At 45.6% G+C, this 23,082-nt stretch overlaps 1 protein-coding gene across 1 annotated transcript in view; it reads left to right on the top strand.

Annotated features, from left to right (window-relative positions):
- The window catches only part of TNRC6B (trinucleotide repeat containing adaptor 6B), a gene marked incomplete at its 5' end in the record, with an annotated part of 663,786 nt that overhangs the window by 442,351 nt on the left and 198,353 nt on the right, over positions 1–23,082 (top strand).

Raw genomic sequence — 23,082 nt, 5'->3', positions numbered from 1 at the left:
TGAAGGAGGGGGGAATGACCCTGGAACTCGGAGGGAGGGAGAGAAGGAGGACCCTGGAACTCGGAGGGGGGATAACCCTGGAACTCAGAGGCAGGGAGGGGGGGATGACCCTGGAACTCAGAGGCAGGGAGGGGGGGAAGACCCTGGAACTCAGAGGCAGGGAGGGGTGGAAGACCCTGGAACTCTCTCTCTGTCACACACACTCACACATTCACTCTCTCTGTCTCTTACACAGTCACTCTCACACATACTCTCTCAAACATACACACTCCGAGGAAAACCTTGCTAGCGCCCGTTTCATTTCTTCAAGAAATGGGCCTTTTTTTACTAGTTTATAATAAACAAGCTGAGCATAGTAACATAGTATATGATGGCAGAAAAAGACCTGCACGGTCCATCCAGTCTGCCCAAGAAATGTGCCACTTTTTTGTGTATACCTTACCTTGATTTGTACCTGTCTTTTTCAGGGCACAAGACCGTACAAGTCTGCCCAGCACTATCCCCTCCTCCCACCATCGGCTCTGGCACAGACCGTATAAGTCTGCCCAGCACTATCCCTGCCTCCCAACCACCAGCCCCGCCTCCCACTAGCGGCTCTGTTATCCAATCTCGGCTAAGCTCCTGAGGATCCATTTCTTCTGAACAGGATTCCTTTATGTTTATCCCACGCATGTTTAAATTCCGTTACCGTTTTCATCTCCACCACCTCCCACGGGAGGGCATTCCAAGCATCCACCACTCTCTCCGTGAAAAAATACTTGCTGACATTTTTCTTCAGTCTGCCCCCCTTCAATCTCATTTCATGTCCTCTCGTTCACCGCCTTCATATCTCCGGGAAAAGGTTCATTTGCGGATTAATACCTTTCAAATATTTGAAGTCTGTATCATATCACCCTGTTTCTCCTTTCCTCCAGGGTATACATGTTCAGGTCAGCAAGTCTTTCCTCGTAACGTCTTGTAACGCAAATCCCATACCATTCTCGTAGCTTTTCTTTGCACCGCTTCGATTCTTTTACATCCTTAGCAAGATACGGCCTCCAAAACTGAACACAATACTCCAGATGGGGCCTCACCAACGACTTATACAGGGGCATCAACACTCCCTTTCTTCTGCTGGTCACACCTCTCTCTATACAGCCCAACAACCTTCTAGATACAGCCACCGCCTTGTCACACTGTTTCGTCGCCTTCAAATCCTCAGATACTATCACCCCAAGATCTCTCTCCCCGTCCATACCTATCAGGCTCTCGCCGCCTAACATGCCTGTATAGATCAGCTCAGTACAAAATGTGTAAAAACCTACATTTGTTCTTCATAAAATTTTTATCATTTCTAGATCCATAATACATAGACTATTTCTGTTAAATTATCAGTTTTGGAATGCCTTGCTTTCTCCTGTGCAGTTTTTTCCTCTTATATTTGTAGGATAATTTATGCCACAAGGCGCTTGAACACTGCTGCTAGTCAACTTCCTTTGATTTCATTCCTCTTTACTTTCTCTATGGTTAAGTTCAGAAGGTACGTAGAGGTAACTGATATCACATGGAATGGTCTGTAGTCTAAAGAAATAACAGAAAAATATTTTTCTTTAGCCATCTGCCTGTTTACTGATGCTACGTAATGCATTTAATCAGATTTAGAAAAAATATTTTTTTTGAAGTGAACTTCTAAAAAATTCTGAATGAAAGTGCAAAATGTTTGATGTCTGCTAACCAAAAGTCAAATTGTTGGCTACAGCTGTAGATCAGAGCCAGAGAAGGAAGAGGTGGCAGCAGCAGATTGGGGGATAGGAGGGGAGGAGGATGTTAGTTTGCAAGAAGTCAGTAAATTTTAAATGTCCTCAGAGGGTCTATAAGACAATTATCTGGAAACAGAGAAAAAAAATCTTTCATTTTAAAATTATCTCTGTGATTTGGAACTTGTTTTGTGGATGCTGTGTAGTTCAAATATTGTTGGATTCCAACTGACATTGGGGGACACTGGGGGAGAATCTCCCTTAATTGGTTGACAGGAATTGCTAGCGACAAGACCATTTTCTTGGTTCATACCAATTCAAATATGTTGTTTTCTTGAAGATGTGTAGTGATACATGTTGTCGTCTTGGTTAGCAAAGAATAGTGCAATTTCTGGAATCCATTGATTTGTAGGATCTGAAGTAGCATGATTTTACCAGAGGTAGCGTTTATCAGACAAATCTGATTTTTTTTATTTGTTTTTTTGCTTGGTTATTTTTGACAGAGTGACTAGTGAGTGGATCTGGGAGAGGGCTAGATGGTAGTGTACTGGGTTTGAGCAAGAACTTAGATACAGTTCCACACAGGCATCTTATAAATGAAATTAGTGCCCTCAATATGGGCCCTAAAATGACTTCTTGGATTAGAAACTGATCGAGATGGAGGCAACAGAGGTAAAATGGCATTTCTAGTGTTATAGGTGTATATTTGCTCTAAAACATAGAATGCTGTCTGCGTAATAATCAATAGTCAATTATAATGTATATCAAATTAGGCCTCACAAGCCAAGGGTACCAACTAAGTGGACACTAAATGAAAAATTAGATATAATAGGCATCTCTGAGACCTGGTAGAAGGAAGATAACCAGTGGAACACTGTCATACTGGGGAACAAATTATATCATAGTGATAGGGTGGATCGAATTGGTGGAGGGGATAGCATTGTATGTTAAGGAGAGCCTTGAATCGAATAGATTAAAAATTCTGCAGGAAACAAAGCACATCTTGGAATCACTATGGATTGAAATTCCATATGTAAAAGGGAAAAGGATAGTGATAGGAGTGTACTGCTGTTCATGGATGCAGAAATGTTAAAGGAAATTAGGGATGCAAACAAACTGGGGAACACAATATAATGGGTGATTTCAATTACCCCGATATTGACTGGGTAAATGTAACATCAGGGCATGGTGACAGCTATCCATACTATACTGCAGTTCCTTCTAGACTGAGGAGCAATGAAATTGCTTCCAGATTCATCTGGTAAACCAGAATATACTCCTATTATTTCAGTATTGAAACTTTTCTTAGTATTAATGGTTGTGCGTTCAGGACAGTTTTTAACAACATTACATATAAACAGGATTGCCTACAGGTTTCCTTTGATACATTCTATTTCTATTTGGTTGTCTGATGCATTCACTTGTCCAGGTGCAACTTTTCCCTAAGCGTTCTCCAAGACTTTTAATTCCCAAGAAATATTTAGAAGAGATGCAACCCAAGGGTCACCTTCCTTCTAATCTCTTGGTTGAGGAGTGAGTCTCTCCTATGGCAGGCTATGTGTGAGAATTGTCTGCAACTCACTTTCTTCATTCAGAGATCATAAGAATACAAGAGTAGCCATACTGGGTCACACAAATGGTCCATCTAGCCCTATATCCTGTTTCCAACAGTGGCTAATCCAGGTCACAAGTACTGGGCAGAAACTCAAATAGTAGCAATATTTCATGCTACTAATCTCAGGGTAAGCAGTGGCTTCCCCATGTCTATCTCAATATCAGGCTATGGACATGTCCTCCAAGTCTTTGTACTTTTTGAATGAGTAAAAAATTGACTCACTTATATTTGTTCTACACCACTCAAGATTTTGTAGACCTCAATCATACAGTGGTGGAAATAAGTATTTGATCCCTTGCTGATTTTGTAAGTTTGCCCACTGACAAAGACATGAGCAGCCCATAATTGAAGGGTAGGTTATTGGTAACAGTGAGAGATAGCACATCACAAATTAAATCCGGAAAATCACATTGTGGAAAGTATATGAATTTATTTGCATTCTGCAGAGGGAAATAAGTATTTAATCCCTCTGGCAAACAAGACCTAATACTTGGTGGCAAAACCCTTGTTGGCAAGCACAGCGGTCAGACGTCTTCTGTAGTTGATGATGAGGTTTGCACACATGTCAGGAGGAATTTTGGTCCACTCCTCTTTGCAGATCATCTCTAAATCATTAAGAGTTCTGGGCTGTCGCTTGGCAACTCGCAGCTTCAGCTCCCTCCATAAGTTTTCAATGGATTAAGGTCTGGTGACTGGCTAGGCCACTCCATGACCCTAATGTGCTTCTTCCTGAGCCACTCCTTTGTTGCCTTGGCTGTATGTTTTGGGTCATTGTCGTGCTGGAAGACCCAGCCACGACCCATTTTAAGGCCCTGGCGGAGGGAAGGAGGTGTCACTCAGAATTGTACGGTACATGGCCCCATCCATTCTCCCATTGATGCGGTGAAGTAGTCCTGTGCCCTTAGCAGAGAAACACCCCAAAACATAACATTTCCACCTCCATGCTTGACAGTGGGGACAGTGTTCTTTGGGTCATAGGCAGCATTTCTCTTCCTCCAAACACGGCGAGTTGAGTTCATGCCAAAGAGCTCAATTTTTGTCTCATCTGACCACAGCACCTTCTCCCAATCACTCTCGGCATCATCAGGTGTTCACTGGCAAACTTCAGACGGGCCGTCACATGTGCCTTCCGGAGCAGGGGGACCTTGCGGGCACTGCAGGATTGCAATCCGTTATGTCGTAATGTGTTACCAATGGTTTTCGTGGTGACAGTGGTCCCAGCTGCCTTGAGATCATTGACAAGTTCCCCCCTTGTAGTTGTAGGCTGATTTCTAACCTTCCTCATGATCAAGGATACCCCACGAGGTGAGATTTTGCGTGGAGCCCCAGATCTTTGTCGATTGACAGTCATTTTGTACTTCTTCCATTTTCTTACTATGGCACCAACAGTTGTCTCCTTCTCGCCCAGCGTCTTACTGATGGTTTTGTAGCCCATTCCAGCCTTGTGCAGGTGTATGATCTTGTCCCTGACATCCTTAGACAGCTCCTTGCTCTTGGCCATTTTGTAGAGGTTAGAGTCTGACTGATTCACTGAGTCTGTGGACAGGTGTCTTTCATACAGGTGACCATTGCCGACAGCTGTCTGTCATGCAGGTAACGAGTTGATTTGGAGCATCTACCTGGTCTGTAGGGGCCAGATCTCTTACTGGTTGGTGGGGGATCAAATACTTATTTCCCTCTGCAGAATGCAAATAAATTCATATACTTTCCACAATGTGATTTTCCGGATTTAATTTGTGATGTGCTATCTCTCACTGTTACCAATAACCTACCCTTCAATTATGGGCTGCTCATGTCTTTGTCAGTGGGCAAACTTACAAAATCAGCAAGGGATCAAATACTTATTTCCACCACTGTATCTCCCTCAACCGTCTCTTTTCCAAGCTGAAGAGCTGTAACATCTTTAGCCTTTCTTCATACAAGAGGAGTTTCATCCCCTTTATTGTTTTGGTTGCTCTTCTTTGAACTTTTTCTAATTCTGCTATATCTTTTTTGAGATACGGTGACCAAAATTGAGCACAATATTTAAGGTGAGTTTGCACCATGGAGTGATACAGAAGCATCATAATAATTATTGGTCTTATGTACCATCCAATAATTCCTAGCATTCTGCTTGCTTTCTTGGCAGTCTACTGGCCCTACTTTTCCTTGGTCTACTGGCCCTACTTTTCCTTGGTCTACTGGCCCTACTTTTCCTTGGTTTGGAAGCAATGCTAGCCCTCTGGAGGAGCAAATCCTCTCACCAACTAGAAGATAAATCATACATGCAACACTCAATGCAAAAGACTGGATAGCACCCCTCTTGCTGCTGGACTGCTGTCTGCATCTTAGTATTATTGAGTTGTTTAATACCTTAACAAGTTTTAATTAATTAGGATGTTAGACTAATATCAAGAGCCTTAAGATTATATAGTATATTGTGTGGTTATTTAGTGTTTGCTTCTCAGAAAGTGTTGCTGTGCTCCTCATTTCTAGAGCTGTGGTTCTCGTTTCTCCTATAAATTTTCATCTAAATGAATTGTGGAGTTTATTTAATTTTAGAGCCAATATTTTTGACACAAGTCCAAGAGGTCTAGTGCTACTATTGTAAACTACTATTGTGGAGGAGTGGCCTAGTGGTTAGGGTGCTGGACTTTGGTTCTGAGGAACTGAGTTCAATTCCCACTTCAGGCACAGGCAGCTCCTTGTGACTCTGGGCAAGTCACTTAACCCTCCATTCCTTAGCGTCCCTCCGGACCGGACCAGGATTGGACTGTTGGGTTGTGCCCGCCTACCAGCAGGTGGAGACTGAGAAAAACTCTGACTCTAGAGAGCCAATAGGAGCCCTGGCCGTGTGACCTTAGCCTCAGTATTTTCTCAGTCTCTCAGCAGGTAGGAAGTGAGTCCATTAGTCTCTCTCTCTCTCTCTCTCTCTCTTTTTCTCTATAAGATATTACAGATATATTTATAATACTTCTTCTGTGCCTGGAATCGTAATTAGAGGCTTGACAGGGTTTCTTTTCTTTCTTTGACAGCCTCTGGGTGTTAAACTCGGGTGTCTCGAGTCCACCCCCCTTCCTCCCCATCTCCCTGGCTTAGCAGGGAAGGGCCGTCCCTTTCTCTGGAAAGGTGTACCGTCTTTGGGAGAGGCAGCCACTTTTAATAGTCAGCTGTTTTTAAAGAATTAAATCAAGTAAAAGAAAATTAAAAGAATTAATTCAATTGAAAGGAATTTAAAGGAAGTAGTTTTTGCTTTCCCCAGGCTTATAACAAGCAGGTAGCTCTTCTGTCTTATTCTGTTTGAAGAGTCTTTATTTTCTTTTCTGGCGGAGCTATTTAAAAAAAAAAAAAAGTGATGTCAGCGTCTGTGACTTTAATCGGCGGTTTTTTGTTATCTTAGTTATTTTTCCTCTGCTATCCGGTGTTGTTAGCGGCGGTAGTTGTAAAAAAGAAAAAGAGGCGCTAACTGTTAAGCGCGTGCTCGCTCTTGGACGGGTCTGTATAGCTTGGGAACTGTATTGATGGTTCCTGTTCGGGCCAGAGGCTAAACCATGTTTTGTGTGGCATCGGAGGCTATCTTTTTTTCGGCGGCACGGATTTCCTGCTTCTTCGTCGGTCCGGTCAGTGGTTTTCTCCCCCGAACTTTATTCTTCTCATTTTGGCGCGCTTGGCCGCCGTTGTTTTGCTTGCAGCTGCAATTTCCCTTGACGCGGCAGCGTTTTTCTGCTTTTACTGTGTTTGGCTGTGCAATGGAAAGGAGATATTGTTTCTCCGGTAGTTGGGGCAATTGGTAGTATATTTGCCCCGAAATTAATTTTTACATGTATTTTTCAAGCTATTAAAAAAAAAAAAAAAAAAAAAGAAATGCTACGATGCGAATGGCGCTCATTTTGTTTTCCCTCTGTTTTTTCTCCGTCGGGGACTTTTTGGTTGCTAGCAATGTTGTGAATTAAAGTGCAGCTCAGTTGGCGATTTCTTTATTCTTGGCAAGACTCCGATTCAAAGTGCAGCTCAGTCGGGAATTCTCTGTTTTTGACAATGGGGCGAATTAAATTGTATCTCAGCTCCAAAATAACCATTTTCCTATTCCTTTCCCTTGTGTGTGATGTTTGGAGGAAAGGTCTTCGCTATTGTCTAGCGCAGTTATTTTATGGGGGTCCAGTGTACGTCACTCTGTGTCTTTCTCATTTCCTGGTGAATAGGACTACATTTTCTAATAGTCAATTGATTAGTACTTTACAATCTGGCCATAATATCTTAGTTCCTTTCAAACATTTCCCTTCATGGCTATGATGTTATACAGTGTTTTTAAGAACTTAACAAACATTTTCTATGGCATAGGCTATCTGGTTCAGGTGCCATGTGGATAGAACTACATTGCCGGATAGTCTATTGTTTGGTACTTTACAATGCTGGATATAAGATCTTAATTCCTTTCAGGAAATTTTCCTCCGTGGCTATGTTCTTATACAGTATTTTAAGATCTTAACAAACGTTCTCTAGAGCGTAGGCTGTATGGTTCAGATGCCATGTGCAATGAAATACATTGTCTGATACTCAATTGTTGCGTACTTTGCCATTCTGGACATAAGGTCTTACTTCCTTTCAGCAATTTTCTTTCATGGCTTTGCTTTCTCTTTGGCATAGCAGATGACAGCTGCATAGGCTACATGGTTCAGATGGTTCTCATATTCTAGGAGACTCAGTCCTGTGTACCGAGCACCCAGTTTTCTCAGCTGCTTTAGAAGGCATGTTTTATTCACGTCTTCTCTACTTTCCAACTGTCTTGGAGTTTCTCATGTGTTATCTTAGTTTTCTTCTAGGACTTACAAGATATATGTCCACTTAGGGAGTAAAGTTATCCGATCAATTTGCATTTTCTCCCACTTAAGGATATTGGGAGGTCCTCACGCCATCTACTTGTATTTTTGTTTCCTCTATCTATTCAGCCTGGGCACATGGTAAACATTCTGGTTTGTCCAGTATGACCATCCATAATATCTGCTATCCCTTTCTCTTCCTTACAGATTTTAGGGTCTTGTTTCAAGCTTTCTTGACGTCAGGTACAGTCTTGTCTCCTGTGGCACAAATTCACCACCTTTTCCGTAATAGGTATTTTCCAAGTCTATTCCTTTTCATTTTCATTTTATTCTTCCTCTCTCCGGAGTTTTTTTTCTCTTGGAAGGAGATTCACTCATTTTCTGTGCATTTTTTGCCATAAGGGCATAAGTGTTGCCATAATGGAAAAGGCCAAGAGTCCCCATCCTGTTTTCAGATGGGGTCAATCCAGATTGCAAATACCACATTCATATCTCGTGAGTGTGCGTCTGTTCATCTCTGTACATCTCAGTGAGGAAGGAGGCATGACATGATACAAGGTTTGGGGAGATCCGGTAAAATTAAAGGCCAGTGTGTCTCAGTCCACGCTCAACATATGGTGATCCTTTCATTTTCATTCTATACGTCCTCACTCCAGACCTTCCTTTCAATTGGAAGGGGATTCTTTCACTTCCTGTGCATTTTTGCTATTAGTATATGAGTATTGTCATACGGGGAAAGTCTAAGAGTCCGCATCCTGTCCTCAGTTGTGGTCAATCCAGGTTGCAAGTACCACATTCATTTCTTATGGTGTGGGTCGGTACATCTTAGTACATCTCAGTATAGGAGGAGTAATATCCACGATACGAGGATGATGAGAAGGTCCTCATTACCAGTTTTCTTGCCCTGCTCTTCGGTCTCACGTCGGCTCCGCGCACTTTTTTCTTAAGTTATGGTCGTAGTAGCTGCGGCGCTCATGAAACAACGTCTCCTCGTTTCATCCTTTCCTAGATGTCTGGTTCATTCCAGACAGTCTTATTGGCAGAGTTGTCAGGTCAAGCAACGGGTGGTGCATTTCGGGCACACTCTAGGTTACGGGGTGCATGTAGCCAGGTCTCTCTTTTGAGCTCTTGTGTGATCTCATTAGATTTTGTAGCATGTCTCTATTTTTTCTCTCTTTGTTTAGTCAAGTTGGCGCAGACTGTTTTTGTCTTCTCTACAAGCGTCCCACTTTCTGTTTTCTCTGGATGTTCTTGGGCCTTCGGCCATTACCTTGCTCTATTTTGCAGAGTAAAATTTTACTTTCTAGCTCCCAAGAAGGAATTTTTTCTTCATTCTCTTTGAAGTCTCGGTAAACTACTTCTTTTCGCTCTGACCTTCCATGTGCCTCGCTTACTCTCTTGCTAAAAGACTTCTCAGCGGCAGAGATAGATGCCCCTCTCGTATCCAGATATTTATCTCGGATGGAATTCCCTCCGCTCAGTTGGCCTCTGTATTCTCACTAGTGCAGCACTTGGGTCTGGTGGTTGAGATTGAGCATTCTTCCTGCAAGTATGCCGGGAGCATATACACAGTGAGCAGTTTTTTGATGGCTGCATCTGTGAAAATATATATGTACAGTATATTTATAGTTCCATATCATCATGCTGATCAATCCATAGACTGGTGGGTTGTGTCCATCTACCAGCAGGTGGAGATAGAGAGCAAACTTTTGCCTCCCTATATGTGGTCATGTGCTGCCGGAAACTCCCCAGTATGTTCTCTATCTCAGCAGGTGGTGGTCACACACAGCAGCAGCTCTGGCTAGGCCTCCAAGCCTAATTTTTAGGTTTTGTTGAGTGCCTGGGGTTGAGGGCTCTTCTTGAGCAAGTGCAAACCTGGTGGCGCCAGGTCCCTCCTTTTCTCCCCCCTCCAGCTGGCTCCGTTAAAAAAAAAAAAAAAAATTTGAACGTCCTTAAAGGCGTTTATTTGACGTTTATTTAAACGTTTATTGCAGCTACTCACTGGGACACCAGGTCGTTACAGCTCGGAGCGGAAAGCAGGTAATTTTTACCTTTTTATAGCGGGCAGGGGGTTCCCCGATTGATCTCCACGTGGCCTATGGCGTCGGAGGGCGAGGGCGCAAAGAGTCGCTCCCCGGATCGCGTGTGCGCTTCTAGAGGGGATGCGGGGGTCTTAAAGTCTGATTCGCCCTTGTTGGGTGACAGTTTCGTGACCGATGAGTGGTCCCGGTCCTTCCTCCAGTGTGACGGTTTTTCCCGCCATAAACGCCCATCCCCCGCTGCTCGCCTCCGCCATCTTGGCCGGCCACGCGGCTCGGACGGCTTCTTCTTGGGCCGCCCTTGAGGTGAGAGACGTTAATTCCATGAACGCCCTTAATTTGGGCGACGGCACAAAAGCGGCTAAACTTAAGCGCCGTTCTTCCCGCGCGGCTCCTTCGCGGAGTGTCGCGCCGGACGCCATTTTGGATGCGCAGCATCTCTCTCCCCCGCTCTTGCAAGCGCCGGTTGAGAGTGCGTCTAGGGCTGTAGCCCAGGCTGCGGAAGTGCACAGTCTGGGGGGTTTCTCCCCCGAGTTTGTTTTGCTGCTGCATCAGGCCTTCCTTATGCAAAACGCTGCCCCTGCTCCCTCGTCTGGTAAAGAGGTTGAGGCCCCCGGAGGTAAACGCACCTCGGGTTGATTCCCAGGCCTTGGAGGACTTTGTCTCCTCCGATGTAGATGAGGGCAGCGTTTCTGAGTTCTCCCAACGGTCCTTTGCGGATTCCTTGGAGGAGACGGATCCCCGCTCGGATGGAGCGGATGACCCCTCTGCAGCGCGGCTCTTTAGCTCAGAGGATTTGCCCAACCTGTTAGTGCAGGCCATGGGCATTTTGAAGATTTCCTCTCCGGAGGACGTCTCTCCCTCAGCCCCTGTTGGTTCTGCCATTATGCTGGGGACGAAGCGCCCGCCTAGAACCTTCCACGTGCATGATGCTATGCACACCTTAATTTCGGCTCAGTGGGATGTCCCGGAAGCGAGCCTTAAAGTGGCTAGGGCTATGTCCCGCCTCTATCCTTTGCCTGAAAGTGAACGTGAGGCCTATTTGTGGCCTACCGTGGATTCTTTAATCACTGCGGTGACTAAGAAAACGGCGTTGCCAGTGGAAGGTGGCACGGCCCTAAAGGACGCCCAAGACAGAAGATTGGAGGCAGCCTTAAGGTCGTCCTTTGAGGCGGCTGCTTTAAGTTTGCAGGCCTCAGTTTGCGGCTCCTATGTGGCCAGGGCGTGCCTGACTATGGTGCAGCGGGCTTCCCCCTCGGATCATTCCTTGAGGGCTGATTGGCCGGCCCTGGAATCGGGCTTGGCCTATTTGGCAGACTTGCTGTATGATGTCTTGAGGGCCTCAGCTAAAGGCATGGCTCAGACAATCTCTGCGCGGCGGTGGCTTTGGCTGAAGCATTGGTCTGCTGACCACGCCTCTAAATCCCGCCTGGCTAAATTGCCTTTTAAAGGCAAGCTGCTCTTTGGGTCGAGCTGGACAAAATCGTGACCGATCTCGGCACGTCTAAGGGCAAGAAGTTACCAGAGGTCAGGGCTCGGGCTAGTACTCGCCCCGGTACCTCCAGAGGACGGTTTCAGGAAGCCCGTCGGTACCGCCCGGGCAAGTCGGGCTCTTCTGCCTCCTCTTCCTTCAAGAGGAACTTCATCCCCAAGCAGCATTCCTTTCGCAGAGACCGCCGTCCCGGAGGTGCTCCCTCCGGTCCTCCCCCAGGGTCTCGTACCCAATGACGAGGCCTTGGTCCACCCCCCAGTGCAGATTGGAGGACGGCTGTCCTCATTTCTGGGCGAGTGGACCACAATAACTTCAGACGCTTGGTGCTGGAAGTCATCAGAGACGGCTACAAGCTAGAGTTCTGCCAACCCTTAAGAGACGGGTTTGTACTCTCTCCCTGCAAGTCTCCGGTCAAAGCTGTGGCAGTGCAGCAGACCTTGGACAATCTGATCCGCCTGGGTGCGGTCGTTCTGGTGCCAGAAAATCAGCTTGGCAAGGGACGTTACTCCATTTACTTTGTGGTACCAAAGAAAGGAGGTTCTGTACAGCCTATCCTCGACCTCAAAGGGGTCAATCGGGCCTTGAAAGTTCGGCACTTTCGCATGGAGACTCTCCGCTCTGTTATAGCGGCAGTGAAAGCAGGGGAGTACCTGGCATCCTTGGCCATCAAGGAAGCGTACTTGCATATTCCCATCTGGCCTCCTCATCAACGCTTTCTGCGTTTTGCAGTACTGGGCCGACACTTCCAGTTCAGAGCCCTCCCGTTCGGGTTGGCTACTGCTCCGCGGACCTTCTCCAAAATAATGGTGGTCATCGCGGCCTTCCTGAGGAAGGAAGGAGTACAAGTCCATCCTTATCTGGACGACTGGTTGATCCGAGCCCCCTCTTATGCAGAGTGCGGCAAAGCTGTGAACCGGGTGGTTGCTCTTTTGAGCTCCCTGGGGTGGATCATCAACTGGGAGAAAAGCCAGCTGCGCCCAACTCAGTCCCTGGAGTATCTGGGAGTTCGATTCGACACCCAAGTGGGCAGAGTGTTCCTGCCAGACAATCGGATTGTCAAGCTTCAGGCTCAGGTGGACCAGTTCCTAGTAGCCTCTCCTCTTCGGGCTTGGGACTATGTGCAGCTGTTGGGCTCTATGACGGCCATGATGGAAGTAGTGCCCTGGGCCAGGGCTCATATGAGACCACTACAACACTCTCTGCTGCAGCGCTGGACTCCGATGTCGGAGGATTATGCTGTGCGCCTTCCCTTGGACCCAGCAGTGCGCAAGGCGCTGAGCTGGTGGACGAAGACAGACAAGTTGTCTGCAGGAATGCCTCTGGTGACCCCGGAGTGGATTGTCGTCACGACGGACGCCTCTTTGTCGGGCTGGGGAGCCCACTGCTTGGGAAGGACAGCGCAGGGGCTCTGGTCTCCTGCAGAGGCAAAGTGGTCTATCACCTCCTGGAACTCAGAGCCATTCGGTTGGCGCTTTTGGAGTTCATCCCGGTACTGGCGTTGAAGCCAGTACGGGTCCTGTCGGACAATGCCACGGCTGTGGCCTATGTCAACCGCCAGGGAGGTACCAAGAGCGCCCCTCTAGCCAAGGAGGCCATGAATCTATGCCAGTGGGCGGAAGCGAACCTGGAACAGCTGTCAGCGGCCCACATTACCGGAGTCATGAATGTCAAGGCGGACTTTCTCAGTCGCCATACCTTGGAGCCCGGAGAGTGGCAGCTATCTGCTCAGGCGTTCTTGGGCATCACGAAGCGCTGGGGCCAGCCGAGCCTAGATCTGATGGCGTCATCGGCCAATTGCCAAGTGCCGCGCTTTTTCAGCAGAGGACGGGACCCTCGATCCCTGGGAGTAGATGCTCTTCTCCAACAGTGGCCGACACAAGAGCTCCTCTGTGTGTTCCCGCCCTGGCCCATGTTGGGCAGGGTGCTAGACCGGGTGGCAAAGCATCCGGCCGGGTAATCCTGGTGGGTCCGGATTGGCCCAGACGTCCCTGGTATGCGGACTTGATCAGGCTCTCAGTCGACGATCCTCTGCGACTGCCAGTGGAGCAGGGTCTGTTACATCAGGGTCCCGTGGTGATGGAGGATCCCTCCCCCTTTGGTCTTACGGCCTGGCTATTGAGCGGCAGCGTCTGAGGAAGAAGGGCTTCTCAGACGTCATCGCCACTATGCTGAGAGCGAGGAAGCGCTCTACTTCTACTGCTTACGCCAGGGTTTGGCGTACCTTTGCAGCGTGGTGTGAAGCAGGCTCATGTTCTCCATTCACTGCTCCAATTTCTTCACTGTTGGCATTCCTGCAAGAAGGTCTGGAGAAAGACCTGTCGCTCAGTTCCTTAAAGTCCAGGTAGCGGCCCTGGCTTGCTTCAGGGGCCGCCTGAAGGGTGCTTCCCTGGCTTCGCAGCCAGATGTGGTGCGTTTTCTCAAGGGAGTTAATCACCTGCGCCCTCCTCTGCACTCGGTGGTGCCTGCGTGGAATCTCAACCTGGTGCTAAGAGCATTACAGAAGCCGCCTTTGAACCCTTGTCGAGGGCATCTCTGAAAGACCTGACGTTGAAAGCAGTCTTTTTGGTGGCTATCACTTCAGCCAGAAGAGTTTCCGAGCTCCAGGCACTCTCATGTCGAGAGCCTTTTCTGCAGTTCACTGAGGCAGGAGTGACTATTCGCACAGTGCCTTCCTTCCTGCCCAAGATTGTTTCTCGCTTCCATGTGATCAGCAGCTCTGTCTCCCTTCCTTTCGTAGGGAGGACTACCCAGAGGATGCTCTGCTCTAATATCTGGATGTGAGACAGAGTCATCATCAGATACTTGGAAGTGACCAATGATTTCCGGAAGTCGGATCATCTGTTTGTCCTGTTTGCAGGTCCTCGTAAGGGTCTGCAGGCTGCTAAGCCTACAGTGGCAAGATGGGTCAAGGAAGCCATTGCAGCGGCTTATGTGGCCGCGGGAAGGTGCCGCCTATCCAGCTGAAGGCTCACTCCACTAGAGCTCAGGCGCCCTCGATGGCAGAGGCCGGCTCCTGCTTAAAACCTTGGAAGAGATATGCAGGCGGCAACTTGGGCATCGGCCCATACATTCTCCAAGCATTACCGCTTGACTGTGGCGGCACGCGCGGAGGCCCGGTTTGGAGCTTCAGTGTTGAGGTCAGGGATTTCAATGTCCCGCCCTGGGTGAGTACTGCTTCGTACATCCCACCAGTCTATGGATTGATCAGCATGATGATATGGAAGGTAAATTATGTATCATACCTGATAATTTTCTTTCCATTAATCATAGCTGATCAATCCATAGTCCCTCCCAGATATCTGTATTGTTTATATTCTGGTTGCATTTCAGGTTCAAGTTTAGTCTTCAGTTTCCTGTTCGGGAGGACTTCGTGTTCAAGTTTTTCAATGGATTCTTCAAGAGTTGAGACGAATTTGTGTTACAGTGAGCTGCTGCATTCCTCTCCCCTCCGTTTTACGGGGCTGGATTGAGACTTAAATTCTGCCGGCACTCCCTCCCGCTTCGTGCGGCTGTAGGGCAGCTTTGTACCCTTCCCGCTTCGGCGGTGTTAGGGTCAGTCAGCTCCTGTTGCGGTTGCAGGATAAGCCAGATCCCCCCGCATCGGCGGGTGTGGTGTCCCTCCCCCCGCTCCGCGGGGATGAGCTGGACGGATTCCCCTCCCCCACTTGTGTGGGGATGAGCTGGGGTTAATTCCCCTCCCCGTTTCGGCAGTGGTGAGCTGGGCAGAGTGTCTCTTTGTGGGTGTAATTCTCTAAGTGCTGAGTCCTGCGGATGGAGCTTTGATATCGACATACTGAGGAGTTTCCGGCAGCACATGACCACATATAGGGAGGCAAAAGTTTGCTCTCTATCTCCACCTGCTGGTAGATGGACACAACCCACCAGTCTATGGATTGATCAGCTATGATTAATGGAAAGAAAATTATCAGGTATGATACATAATTTTACCTTCTACTACATAAGTACATATTTAATTCCACTCTGGGAAAAGCTCAAAGGTCCTATCGAGCCCACCTTTCGGTCCACAGCCAATCCAGACCATGAGCACCTGGCTAGATTCCTAAACGTACAAACATTCTATACATGTTATTCCTGGAACTGTGTAGTGTTTTATGGACTTCTATATGTATCTAACAGATGAAAGGTACTAACAAGTGTCTACTGTTGATTTATTCCGTTTTCACTAATTGGGGTCTACGACAAGAGTCTCAGTGATCTGCTTACAGAGGCAACAGCTACAGATGATTCTTTCTCTCTCATTTGAATTGCGCTCTGAGATATGTTTTCTTCATGTTGGGTAACTGCAGCGGCTGTCATTTATTTGACCTTCAGTCTAGTTTGCAGCAGGGATTTAGGTACCTTCTTCTTCTGCATAGTATTTAACTGCATTCTTGTTTTTACCTATTTAGCTTCTAGTGATCAGGTACTTTCTCACTGACAGGCTTTACATACTTCCAATCTGTTGCTAGGTCAGCAATAGTCTACGATATCTGGAGTATTGTACTTCAGGATCTCGGTTTCCACTTTCTCAGCTGAGGTAGATTCATTGCAGTTTTTGTTTCCAGGCGGCTCTGCTTCTACCTTTGCCATCTTTCTTTCAGTCGTTTCTTTTCTCGAGTCTCTCTGTCCTTTGCGCTGCGGTAGGGGACATTATATAGCGGCCACTTGGTAGAGGACAATGTTCAGCGTCACTTGAACTTTTCAGCTTTTTTGCTTTGTAGTCATTCTATTTAGTTTATTGGCGGTTCTTGGATCGTCAAGCTTTTGGCTTCGTATTCATCCTAGTTTGGGTGTTTTCAGGGACTCTACCGCATTCTCAATGTCTGTCCCTCCAGTAAGATTACTGCTTTGGTACTTCCCACCAGTCCAATCCTGGTCCGGAGGACGCTAAGGAAGGAGAAATTAGATCTACCTGCTAATTTGCTTTCCTTTAGTCCCTCCGGACCAGGCCCCTCCCATGTTCTATCAACTCATTAGATTCTTTTATTAAGTTTGGAAGTGGAATGTTTAAAAAAAAAAAAAAAAACAGATGATACTGTATATATATAAAAAAAAATGACTTTGCGTGGTCCATACCACTTCTCTGGTGGTTGCTGGTGAGCTCGGTTGCTGGAATATATACAAAACCCTAATGGGTCATACCACTTCTCTGGTGAGAGTTGCTGGTGAGCTCAGTTGCTGGAATATATATAAAACCTTAATGGGTCATACCACTTCTCTGGTGAGAGTTGCTGGTGAGCTCAGTTGCTGGAATATATATAAAGTCTTGAATATGTTATACCACTTCTCTGTTGAGAGTTGCTGGTGAGCTCAGTTGATGGAATATATATAAAACCTTAAGTGAGTCATACTACTTCTCTGGTGAGAGTTGCTGGTGAGCTCTAATATGAATGGGCCATGCCACTTCTCTGGTGAGAGTTGCTGGCGAGCTCTAATACAAATGGGCCATACCACTTCTCTGGTGAGAGTTGCTGGTGAGCTCTAGTACTCGGTTTTGCCGAGGAATTTATGGCTGCTAGGATTCCATACGACACACAAGTTCTTTATTTCTTTCCTGCTTTGTTATTCAAATACTGAGGCTAAGGTCACATGGCCAGGGCTCCTATTGGCTCTCTAGAGTCAGAGTTTTTCTCAGTCTCCACCTGCTGGTAGGCGGGCACAACCCAACAGTCCACTCCTGGTCCGGTCCGGAGGGACTAAAGGAAAGCAAATTAGCAGGTAAGATCTAATTTCTCCTTGCCCCATGTAAGCCGCATTGAGCCTGCCATGAGTGGGAAAGCGCGGGGTACAAATGAAACAAAAAATAAATAAATAAATAAACAGCAGATTTTATAGTTTTCTTTTAGGTCTTTCACATTTTCAGAACTAATGAGGGTTAGTTGTCTTCAGATGTTCTACTCTATACTCTTGGATAAGCATTCTTGTTCTTCTGCTTCACCTTGACTACAGTTCTTTGTATCAACGGTCATGTAAGCTTCGTATCCCTTGTGGTATACAGGGAGGAGAGCCTTCTATTTTCTTGAACAGTGAGCTCTTAACTAGTTCGATTGGCAGTACTTGCAGTTAGTGTATTGCCGACTTAACCTCTCTCTTGTCAGACATATTTTGCTGCCTATGTAACATTCCTTAAGAGAGGATGCTTCTTCAGCAGGGCCAAATGGTAATGGATATTCCTTCTCCATGCTACCTTACTGCTTCTCTTGTGAGTTATCTTGAAAAGTAACTCTCCTTGCATCAGTCTGTCTCCTGAACAAACATGGTGCAGTGTTAGATCGGCACTAATTCGGAGAGTTCTAAATGTTCACTCTCCCTCCCTTCCTTCCTTTCTCTTGTTTCCATTGTTTAAAAGGCAGAAAAGTTGCTCTTGGAAGGTGGTTGCCTTCCCTCCATTAGCACTAGAAATAGAACACTGAAATTTAGGGGAAATAGAAATATCTCACGCTTCAGGCATGTCCTGACAGTTCAGTGTGTCTGCTGGTGTATTTGGACGGGCCTGGGAGCAGGCTGGCAACTACATATTCAGCTATGTGAGCTGCATTCTCTTTTCCTTACACCTTATAAAGTCCAAAAAGTGACATAAGTCTGCATTTGACATATAAAGAGGAATCCAATAACATTTATATGGAAATATGATGTTTGATTTTAACAAAATATTTCTAAAAAGCAAGGAAAAGACCTCAAAACGCTTGACCGCTTACTTTCAGTTTTCGGCGGGTTTAACGGGGGTGTGGTGTTCATCACTGGTCATAAAAACCTTGCTAGACCTGTTATAACGAGTAGCTGCAATGGGAATTGAACCCACTACCCCAGGATCAAAGTCCACTGCACTAACCACTAGGCTACTCCTCCATTCCACACAAAAAGGTACCCCAGATGACCACTGGAGGGAATCAGGGATCACCTCCCCTTACTCCCCCAGTGGCCCCTAACCCCCCTCCCACCCACTCCCAAAACGTGATTAAAAATATTACTTTCCAACCTCAGATGTTATACTCAGGTCCATTAGAATAGCATGCAGGTCCCTGGAGTAATCTAGTAGTGGTACAGTGCACTGCAGACAGGTGGACCCATGCTTCTACTTCGACCTGTTACACTTGTGGAGGAAACTGTGAGCCATCCAAAACCCATTGTACCCACATATTGGTGCTCCCTTCACCTGTAAGGGCTATGGTAGTGGTGTACAGTTGGGGGTAGTGGGTTTTGGGGGGCTCATCAGACAAGGTAAGGGAGCAATGGTGAGATATGTACCTAGGAGCATTTTATAAAGTCCACTGCAGTGCCCCCAAGGATGCCCTATTGCTTTCCTGGGATGTCACTTTTCCACTATTCTACCTGATGCCAAGCTTTCTGTTTGTTTTTGTTTTTTTATAACATCTGAGCCTTGTGTCTATTGTTTATCAGTAGATTTGGGTTTGAATTCAGATCTATGGATAAAAAGGGGTCTCATTACATATATCTAAATACCAGAGTGCTATTTTTCCATACTTCATAGCGAGAAAGTACATTCCCTAATTATCTGTCCCAGTGCAACTGAAGCTTTTACCTCCTCAGTGCATGTAAATGGTTTCATCCCTGTGTAGATTCTCTGATGCCGTGTGAGGCTTTCTTTCCAACCAAAGCTTTTACCACACTCAGAACATGTAAATGGATTTACTCCTGGGTGTATTCTCTGGTGCATTGTGAGGTTTACCTTCTGACCAAAGCTTTACCACACTCTACACATGCAAATGGTTTCTCTCCTGTGGTGGATTCTCTGATGCACTTTGAGATTTATATGAGAACCAAAGCTTTACCACACTTAGAACATGGAATGGTTTTACTCTATTGTGGATTTTCTTATGTATTTGTGGTGTTTTGCATTTGGACATTTGTTTGAAAATGGACCAAAAAATAAAACGTCCAAATTACAAAACATTTTTCCCAAACAGTATTTTCAAAAGGAAAAGATAGACGTTTTTGTTTGTTGAAATGATTTTCTTTCCTGTTCAGATTTGGACGTTTTTGTAAAACGTCCAATTTCAGACTTAGATGTCATATTGAAAATGCCCCTCTGCGTCTACTGGTGTACTTGGCTTAGACTTGGAGAGGATAGTCAAATAAGACAATCCACTTCTCTCCTTCCTTCCACTATGTCTGTGACTAAGAAATGTGACATGCTGTAACTAGGTCATATCCTGAAAGCCCTGTCTAACTGGGTGTGCCCCGAGGACTGAGTTGAGATCCTCTGACTTAAACAAAGAAACACAAAAATCCAGGGCTTTCTGCCTCATTCCATTAATTGGAAAAATAGTGGTATGGACACTAAGGAAGGAGAAATTGTCCTACCTGATCATTTTATTTTCTTTAGCCCTATCTGACCAGTATAGAAACTCTCCTTAGTTGAATGTTACTGAACTTGCTTCCATTCTGGATTGCTTTCTTGTTTCTTCTTTCACAGTTCGAAATGTTTCTATTTTGAAATTCTTCTAACATATCTCAAGTTTTTTTTATAAAACATTTTTAATTATATGTTCATTTATATTTTTGTCATTTATGTCACATTAGATTATTGATTATGGTTTTATAGGACCCCTGACTCAGGCATTGTGCCAAAACATGGCCGCATCAGGTCTGCCAATTGCTACTTGGACCTGTGGTCACGTTTCCGCTTTTGCTGTCTCTGCTTTGTGTTGTCTCTGTATCAACAGGAAGTGCAGTAGCAGAGACCATCATAGATTTTTTGGTGACCAAGAGTTTTATTTTCTAAAAAAGTATCAAACTCAGGACTAAAGTCAGGAGAAAATAAATTAGGGGGGGCATTTAAAGATGGCGGTCGCATTCTAACTCTCAGCAGCACACTTTTTCTTACTCTGATTTGCTTTGTATTATGGAGTAGCTAGGTGCGGCCCCTATGCTGGCATTGACTCTTTCTTCTGGTCCTATTGATACTTTCATGTTCCACGCAGACTCCCATCAAGAGGATCTTTCAGCAGCCCATTGCTTTGACAGAAGAATAGTGTTGAGCAGCTGTGGGGCTTAGATGTCTTTGAGCCCAGATCCATGTGCACCCCTTCAACCGTGGGCCCAGAACTTGCCAGTCCCAGTGTCCCTTATAATTCCCCAGTCGGGGGTGATGAATCGTAAGGACCAGGGGCTGCAGGAATCTACAAGAGAGTAGGGCTTGAGCATGGAGCCCTGATTTGCTGAGCCTGAATGAGTTATCAATTCTGTGGCGTATGTGGTACTGTGACACCTGGAGCGGAGGTTAGGCGTGATTGTTGAAATAGTACAGCCAGACAAATGGATTGAAACACAAAAGTATTTTTTTAAAGAGCGTCTCGGGCCTGTTCTTTCACAGTGACCAAGATATAGGGTAGGAAACCCTCTGCAGTCCAGCAGCAGAGTCTTGGACAGGTCTCTGACAGCAGACGAAACACAGTCCATGCTTTCGGGATTGCCACACCCAACCACAGCCTACAGGGTTCCGGGTTCATCCCTGGACTCCAGATCTGGCTCCCGTCAGACCGCAAACAGACTTGCAAAGTCAATTCCAAAGTAACAATGGCTTACCTCAGCTAGGTCACGATTATTGAATGGGCGCTTCAGCAGCACACAGTGGGGATTCACGTTTTTCCTCTCTGGGCTCCCTTAACTTCTGCCTGGCCCTGCCTTTGAAATTCCCAGTCGTGACTCCACCCCTCCTGGGGCGGGGCCTGCGATTTTAAGGTGCCCCAGGCTACTTAAAGAGGGGCTTTTCTTAAGGGTGGGGGCAATGTCCTATAAACCTCATCATATACCGCCCCCCTCCCCTCTCAGCTCAGCCTTACCCGGTTGAGCGCCTGCCTTAATGGGATCCACCTCCTGGGGCAAAAAGTCTGCATTCGCATGTTCTTGGCCCGCCCAGTGTTGTACACCATACTTGAAGGGTTGAAGTCTGAGGAACCCTCACATTACTTAAAGAATATAGCAGTCACAAGTTGGTGTTGAACTTCTGTAAAACTATACTTAATAAACATCAAACACCCATTGCTTATGCTCCGTAGTCACAAAGTCTTTTTTCTTTCTATTTCTCTTGTTGTTATTTTGTTTATAAATAAGAGAAAAAGAAGGCCTCAGTAATCCCAGGGAAAACCTTTAGGAACATAACCAGCTCAATTAACTTTTCTGCTGGTATGTATTTTCTTTCATTGACCTCCAAAAAACTCCCTTTTTTAATTTTATATATGGCACGTTTTATTTGATATATATCACTTTGTTTATGCATTCACTTAAAGTATTGAATCACAGAATATTGGAAAAGACGCCTAAACAGTCTCTCAAAAAAACAGCACTTAGCTTAAAGTTAAATGGGTCATCCGTTTCACCCCTTGCAGCATCATCAGGAACATGTGCTGTGAATACTTGAGCTCTTTCCAAGTTTAAACTTACTACTTTGTAGCTTCATTTCGTGCCTCCTAGTCATAATATTTTTGGAAAGAGTAAGCAAGTGGTTCATGCCTACCTGTTCCACTCTTTTTTTTTTTTTTTTTTGCCAGTTTATAACTTTATTGAAGAAATTCAATCAAAATTCAACATCATAGTTCAATAAACTAACCATTCCCTGAACCCAACCCTCCCATCCCCTTTCTCTCTCGATGTCAGCCCCACAAAGTAGGGTAGTTCTCCTTTCTCTTAACACATACTAAATGCTAAAGTCTTAGCCTTCAGTAGGATCTCCCACTTCCCCTTCAGGAGATCTTCTCAAACGCCATGTCTTATATTTATCCCAAATCTAGCCCTAGCCGCTTTAGCCCTTCTTCATAGAGAAGTTGTCTCATCCCTTTTATTATTTGTGTCGCCCTTTATGTACCTTTTCTAATTCCACTATATCTTTTTTGAGATGCAGTGACCAGAATTGCACACAATATTTGATGTGCGGTCACACCGTGGAGCGATACTAAGGCATTACATCTTCCTAATTTTTGTTTTCCATTACTCTTCTAATACCACCTAACATTCTGTTTGTTTTCTTAGCCACTGCCACACACACGAGGGTTTCGAACATATCATCAACGATGACACCTAGATCCCTTTCCTGGTCGGTGACTCCTAACGTGGAACCTTGTGTTAAGTAGCTATAGTTCAGGTTCCTCTTTCCCACATGAATCACTTTGCACTTGCTTATATTACCTCTGCCATTTGGATGCCCAGTCTCATAAGGTCCTCTTGTAATTTTTCACAGTCCTCTTATGATTTAAAAACTTGTTGTCGTCAGCAAGTTTAATTACCTCACTAGTTACTCCCATCTCTAGATCATTTATAAAAATGTTAAAAAGCAGCAGTCCCATCACAGATCCCTGGGGAACCCCACTGGCTACCCTTCTCCATTGAGAATACTGACCATTTAACCCTACTTTCTGTTTTCTATCTTTTAACCAGTTTT

Source organism: Microcaecilia unicolor, chromosome 1, assembly GCF_901765095.1.
Source record: "Microcaecilia unicolor chromosome 1, aMicUni1.1, whole genome shotgun sequence".
NCBI classification, from domain to species: domain Eukaryota; kingdom Metazoa; phylum Chordata; class Amphibia; order Gymnophiona; family Siphonopidae; genus Microcaecilia; species Microcaecilia unicolor.
This window is presented reverse-complemented; position numbering and strand designations above follow the sequence as displayed.